At 44.8% G+C, this 7,180-nt stretch overlaps 1 pseudogene; it reads right to left on the minus strand.

Annotated features, from left to right (window-relative positions):
• Positions 1 to 4,317: 4,317 nt before the first annotated feature.
• On the minus strand, positions 4,318 to 4,634 carry LOC102468342 (cytochrome c oxidase assembly protein COX16 homolog, mitochondrial pseudogene; annotated as a pseudogene).
• Positions 4,635 to 7,180: the final 2,546 nt, after the last annotated feature.

Genomic DNA, 7,180 nt, shown 5'->3' on the forward strand with positions numbered 1-7,180 from the left:
TTTTTTTTTTTTTTTTTTTGGAGAGGTTTTTGCTAGAGGGCACGTGCGCTCGCCACACAGACAGAGAAAGACAGAGACGGAAAGCGAGAAATCACCCCCCAGGGGGGAGGGTCATGCCGCAATCCCTTCTCCTCCATTCTCCTCTCGGGATCTTGGGCCCGCATGCACATGCGCCTGGCGTGAGTTTTAAGCCACCGGGCCCGGGACGCGAACTGCGGTCGACTACGTGGGAGTCCAGCGACATAGCCATTACGCTAACTGCTGGTTCCCTAATTACTTCAGTTTTCTGGAAAGGCTTCAATGATTTATTTGAGGGCCTGCTGGGTCTTTCACAGGTTTGGTTAGTTGCTTCATAGCACATATAGACTTTGCAAATAAGGCCACTTTTCAGGCACAGTAAATCCCAAACAATAATAAAAACAAAAATAACTCGTGTGCATTAATGAGGTGCATTTCTGGTTTTTAATTTTACCCTGCTTATATTCAACCGCTTTGTCCCTAATTTATTACGAGAGTCAGCAGGCCTCTGCAAGGGTTTCTTCACAGTCATCTGATTGGCTTGGTAAGGGCCAAAGAACGTGGCGCCTCTTCTCACACAATATGACACTTGCATTGAATGATTTGCTTATTAATGGATCCTCTGAAAGTGCCCAAGTTGTTAAGTAGAAGGAATTATTTTCTCTCCTTAGCTTAAAGGAATGTTCCACATAGCCACATATTACTCCAGGACTTGAATCTCAGTGGCTTCTCCTTGCATCTTCTCTGACCCTCAGATGACTCCCCTCTCAAGCTGCACTGCTCTGTGGAGCAGGTGACCCTCCATCTCAAGGACCACGTCTGCTGAAGGTTTCATCCTAGGCATAACCCACACGGAGGAGCTGGGGCCGGAGCTTCTTGACTTAACCGCATTCATTCATTGAGCAAATAATTGCCAAATACCTACTCTGCACCTGCCCTTTGCTACGCCCTGCAGCCACCACGGTAAATGGTTAAAAAGTAATAAAAATAATTTACCACATTAGGTGTACCTGCTAACCATTAATCAAATGATCACACTGATAAATGCACCACTGCACAGAGGTAACGGACTCTAAAGAAAAGATGGAAGTTCTGTGAGGGACATGTGAAGGCTCCCCTGAGGATATCGCTGAACACTGACAACCAGGAGAAACTGACCAGGCCAAGAAGGGAAGAGTGTCCCAGGCAGCAGGAGGCCATGGGGCTGGAGGGCAGAGGGAAGAGAGGTATGCCAGGAGCCACTGCGGAGAAAAGGTTAGCCCTACAGGCTCGATGACACCAGGGCTGTGTCCCACAGTCCGTGGGAAGTACCCGGTGGGTCTAAGTGGGCTTGGCCTCAGATCTGGGTTATGGCAGGAACCTACTGGCTACTGGAAAGACAGCACATAAAGGTCGGAATAGGGGCCAGGCCTCAGGAGCCCAGGCGAAGACCAAGAAAGCCTGGCCACCCTCATTGACTGACGCTTTCAGTCTTAATGACACTGAAATAATAATTTTAAAAAGGTCATAACAATTAGTTTATTCTGTGCAATTTGTACAGTACAGAGTGTCTTGCTTGTTGATGTTGACGTAAGGGAACCTCTCCAACGTGAGCACTTGTCCCCTGGCGTTGCATATGGCTACATTGCTTCTTCCTTTTTCTGGAGGCCAAAGCTGTCTTTTACAGTCCTAGAGGACAGGAAAAGAAAGAAGAGTTTAAGAAGATCATAAAAATTAGTTAGTTTTGGGAACCAGCAGTTAGCGTAATGGCTATGTCGCTGGACTCCCACGTAATCGACCGCGGTTCACGTCCCGGACCCGGTGGCTTAAAACTCACGCCGGGCGCGTGTGCGTGCGTGCCCAAGATCCCGAGAGGAGAATGGAGGAGAAGGGATTGCGGCGTGACCATCCCCCCTGGGGGGTGATTTCTCGCTTTCTGTCTCTATGTCTCTCTCTGTCTGTCTGGCGAGCGCACGTGCCCTACAGTGAAAATCTCTCAAAAAAAAAAATTAGTTTTAATTCTTATACTTTGTTAAAACAATTTATTCAGCCTCAAAAATACAATGCAGGGACCAGCAGGTGGCGTGGTGGTTAGTACAGAGGACTCCCACATGCCCTGTAGCAAATTAAAAATAATAATAATACTATTGGGGCCAGCAGGTGGTGTAGTGGTTAAAGGCACTGGATTCCAACATGGCTGACTACAGTTCGAGTCCCGGACCTGGCGACTTGCTTTCTTGCTTTCCCTTTCTCTCTCTGGTGAAATTGAAAAAAATAATAATAATAAGTGGAAATAAATAAATAAATAAATAAATAAATAATTCTTTTAAAATAATAACAACAAAATTAAACTTGTTTTTATAAAATACAAGTGTCTTTTCACAGAATAACTCCAGATTGATTTACTTCTTGACTAATTCATGAGGTCCTGCAGGCAAGCAGTCTGGCCAATAAATCAGAAGTTTAAAAACAAGGGCAATGATCAACCTCTTTTAATCTAGTCAACGTATCCCTAGAACTAAATGCGTAACCCTCCGTGGTGACAACCCCAAAGTCTACACTTCGGCCTCTTTGTAAATGGTTCCCTACTTATCTATTAGGATCGGGCAGAGTCCAAGTGAGAGGTGAGTGATGGTGGGGCTGGATGAGGTGGGAAGGACGTGGCGATGGAGGAGATCCATGAACTGACGCCAAAGAATCCCCCACTGGTGGGTCGCTTCGCTCGGGGCCAAGAAGATGGGAGGGGACTGCCATTCAGCCAGAGCCTTGCCTGCCACTCGGTGGGTCCTAGCACAGGCTGCATCCCTGGAACTTGGGATGGCTTTTTCTAATTTACATAAAGCTCTGTGTGGGAGGACATACACAGAAGGACTTGAACATAGATTAGATGAAGAAGTGAGCCCTTTCTGCTCTTTCCTCTCTGCCTTTCTGGCCCGAGCCAATATACGAAGCAGCGGGGCTTCTCGCGTTTATCCCTACAGGCCAGTCCACTCCACCCTATCATTCTCCCTGCTTTTCTCTACCCACCTCCTACTGCCATGACAGAATCTTGAACTTGAAGAAAGCCTAGAGGTTTTGAGAGACTAAGGGCAACACCTTAAATCCATAGAGTACAAGCATTGTGTGGCCTGAGGGCCTTCTCTCTTACCTGGGATCTGTGAAACTCAGATGGTCCATTGAAAACCTTTCAAAACAAATGAACCAAATGCACCAGGACACCAAACCCAGGACCTACAGCTAGCCCCCTCCCAGGAACACCAGTTTGCACAGCGCTGGGGCGTCTTGCTTGTTGGTGGATGTTGATGTGAAGGACACCCCTGTCCAATGTGACTGCTTGTCCCCTGGAGTGGCATACAGCTGCCCACCTGCTTCCATTTGCCAGAGGCCAGAGTTGTCATTTGTAGGCCCCGAAAGGGACATGAGAAGAAAGCAGAGCCTCCGTGGGGAACTGGCCCGGCCTGGGCCGTTCCTTGTTTTGCATCACGACTTGGTTGGGTGCCACCTCTCCACAGGTGCAACACCTTAGGGCAAACCACCTTGCAACTCTGGAGGAGGACGAGGAGAGGCCAGCCCTGGGAGTGGATGCTCCCGGCCTGCAGCACCCCCCCTTCTCGCTCACTTTCCTGCAGAAAGCAAGTGCGCAAGTTTAGAAAAGGGAGACCCTTAGGCAGAAGGAGTGGCAGTGAACCAACCAAACAAGCCTCTTCTGGGCTGCTTCATGCCGGATAGCTATGGTTGCTTCACATCTGCGATGTTTGCCCTGTGTCCAGCACGTTGCATGCGTATGTCAGAGAACCAGGTTGCCCGCGTCTGCTCTTCCACCTTTGGCCTTTAAAGCAGAACACGCCACAGACGTCTACATTTCCCAGATTTTTTTTTCAAAGAATGATTATTTTTTTAAGCAGTATTCCCATTTTTTATTGGAAGGTATAAAACGTGATCAAGACTGTTACTTTGGTATGCATGTGAAACAGCTAGGAGGTATATAGATGTGTACTTGACTTTCTTTTTTAAAAAGTTATTTTATTTAAGTTTATTTATTTACTTATTTTAATTTGACCGGAGAGGATCAGAGAGAGAGAGAGAGGGAGAGTGAGAAGGCAAGCCACCAGGTCCAGGACTCAAACTGTGGTCGACCATGTGAGAGTCCGGTGCCCTTAACCACTACGCCACCTGCCGATCCTATACTTGACTTTTTATCAAGATCATCTTCCATCAAATTACTTATATCCAGGTTTCTGCAAGTCTGAAATTTTCTTTCCACAGGATAAGAGTATATAGTGGGAAGTTCAATGGATAATATTTTCATTTAAAAAAATATCATAGTCGAACTGTCTTAAGAATTTCTGGATTTCATCCTTTGAGGAGGTCAGGATTTTCCCAAGGCCTGGGTCTCGAATATTCTTACAGTCATCAAAAGCAGAATCGTTTATTTTCTCGTACTCTAACTCAAGATATTTATTTGTTTTCAGTTTTTTCTCCAATTCGGGATCAATTTTAACCTTCACAGCATCATATCGGATTTGTGAAAACTCATGAAGACCAAAAGAACCTCCAATAATCAGCAACAACGTAGGGACTCCATAGCAAAGGGTCTTATTCTTGTGCAAGACACGCATCGCTGAGGGTGCAGACATAATCAAATTCGCCAGCCCTCTCAGATGTCTCCCTAAACAGGCCCAGAGTGTCCTCCCAAACCTGAGGACCAAGCTCCCACCTAGTAACCTAGTAAAGGTGGTCCTTGACTCACTTCTGTAATTTAGCTGTTAGGTGTGGGGACCTCTCTCTCAAAAGAATTATTTTTTATTTCATTTTATTTGATTTATTATTACTAATTTCCTATAGGGCATGTGCGCTCACCAGAGAGAAAGTGAGAAAGCAAGCTGCCAGGTCCGAGACTCGAACCACTGTCAACCCTGTAGGAGTCCTGTGGCCCAACCACCATGCCACCTACCAGTCCTTACATTTCCCAGATATTTTTGGTGGTAGCTGTACTGTGTGCTTGAGTGGCGCATCAGGGCCAGCTCAATTACCGTCTGCCTCCAGACTTCATTTACCAGAGGGGAAAATAAACTATCTTGTTGAAGCTACTGTTTTTTCTTATTTGTTTCACAGTTTGTTTCCCTCCTTTTTTTTCCTTCCCTTTTTAGTAGAAAACCAAATCTAAACATACCTGATACAGGACATTATGGTGTCTCCTCTAATCCTCACAACAACCCTTTGAGAGTTAGGTAAACCTTTCAAGCCATGATTCCCTCCTATATAAAACACAGATAATAATAGTACCTACTTCACTGGGCTTACAAGGATTAAATGGAATCATTCCTGCAAAGCTCTGAGCACAGTGTCTGGCACACCAGAAGTGCTGAATAACTATTCTTTATTTTGTTAAGGACCTTACATCTCTCTAGCTGGATTATCAATTCCTCAAGGATGAAGGCCCCATTTTCAATTTCTCTTGTATCTCCCATCATGTCCAGAACAATCCTGGACCCACAGTGAGCTCTTAACGCTTAATTGTACAGAGAACTCTGTGGTGGAAGACGAACGTGCAAATAACATTTCTACATGCATTTTCAAATTATTATTTTTTATTTCATGCAGAGAATGGATGTAGCTTCGGCAACGAACAACTCTCCATGTGGCTGTTCATTTATCATAAAGACCAAAGGAGAGCAGGGCAGTGGCACAGTGGTTAAATGTGACACTCTGTGAGCCTGACCCGTGGCGGAAGGCCCCTGACTTTAGTCTGGAAACCTCCCCGAGTATGCCAGGCCTGAGTGTGCTCATTTAGAGCTGGTCGAGGCTGGGGGCCAACTGCAGTATCGCTGTCCCATCAAGGGGACCTGACTCTCTCCCTTCCTGTTTCTATCTCTCTCCATTTCTATTTATCTTTTGTGTAAGAAGTAAAATAAAGTTCAAGGAAATAAAGACTGAATTCCTAACTTTTTTTTTTAACTTGAAAGGTAAAAAGCACTTTTTAAAAAGATTTTGGGCATGTGTGTTATGATAGCATAGAACTTAGCTATGCTCCAAGGGCTACTGCTCTCAGGAAGAGACTCTCTCAGATTTCCTATCTCCCTCTTTAGACGGGTCTTCATTACTCTCCTTAGCCAGGGAGCATGGGGCAGGATGAAATCTGTAACTGTGTTCCAGAGTGGCTTCCAACGTGTCTGACCCTCAGGCAGCTCACAGAAGTCTCAGTCTGTACTCGTCAGTGTGGTATTTGTTTATAAACACGATTAGTGCTGATTCCACGTGACTGGTTTCCCATTGACCCCAACAGAAACAATGCAAGATATTCCGCCTTTTCTAAAGCAGAGTAGAACTCCTGTGGTTTTTGAAACCAGACCAAGAACACATGTAGGAAAGCCCATGGATTATTTTAAGTGAACTTATTTTTTAAATCTCATTAACTTTTCACCATCTGCTGTTTATTTTTTATATCCTGCATAGGCTGAAAAGTGAGAATAGACCAGGCCATGGTGTTTCGTTTGGGATCATGATTATGAGGATGAAATACACAAGCTCTGGGGGGAGTTCGGAGGAAAAAGGAGATGATGAAGGGGACTTCGAAAGATGAATTCTAGGAAAAGATTTGTCAAGCCCTGTATGTTCCTTAACTAAGTAACCCAGAAAGCAAGCAGGAAACTGTTTCCCACCATCTGAGACAGCACCAAAGCCCACAGTCGAGAAAAAGATGTTGGCTTCACACCCCAGCTCCACACTAACCGGCGGTTCAAGTTTAGGCAATTTAATTAACCTTGTTGCACACCAAGATATAAATGAAACACCATTTATCTACTTCATGTGGGTTTCTTGGGTAAGAATTAAATGAGAGAATACATGTAAAGCATGTAGCATATTGCTTGAAATTAAGCACGTACGGAGATCATGCGTGCACGATCAATTTCTACTTAGAGCAGGTGTCTGTCATGTGATTTCAGGAAAACCAGGCATATTTTGCTCAACCCCAAACATTCTCTTGCAACATAATTCAAATTTCTCCATTAAAGGTTTATGAATTTATTCCCTTTTCCAGGGGCTGTGCGCTCTGTCAAAATACACATTTGCTTTTTAACAAGTAATGTCTTAAACTTTTATCAGTTATTTACACCTTTTTATAAATATATTTTGGATCCGTTCCTGAAAGCCTGCTTCGATGCAGATGAGGAGTAGAAAG

Source organism: Tupaia chinensis, unplaced genomic scaffold (genome assembly GCF_000334495.1).
Source record: "Tupaia chinensis unplaced genomic scaffold, TupChi_1.0 Scaffold000468_1, whole genome shotgun sequence".
NCBI classification, from domain to species: domain Eukaryota; kingdom Metazoa; phylum Chordata; class Mammalia; order Scandentia; family Tupaiidae; genus Tupaia; species Tupaia belangeri.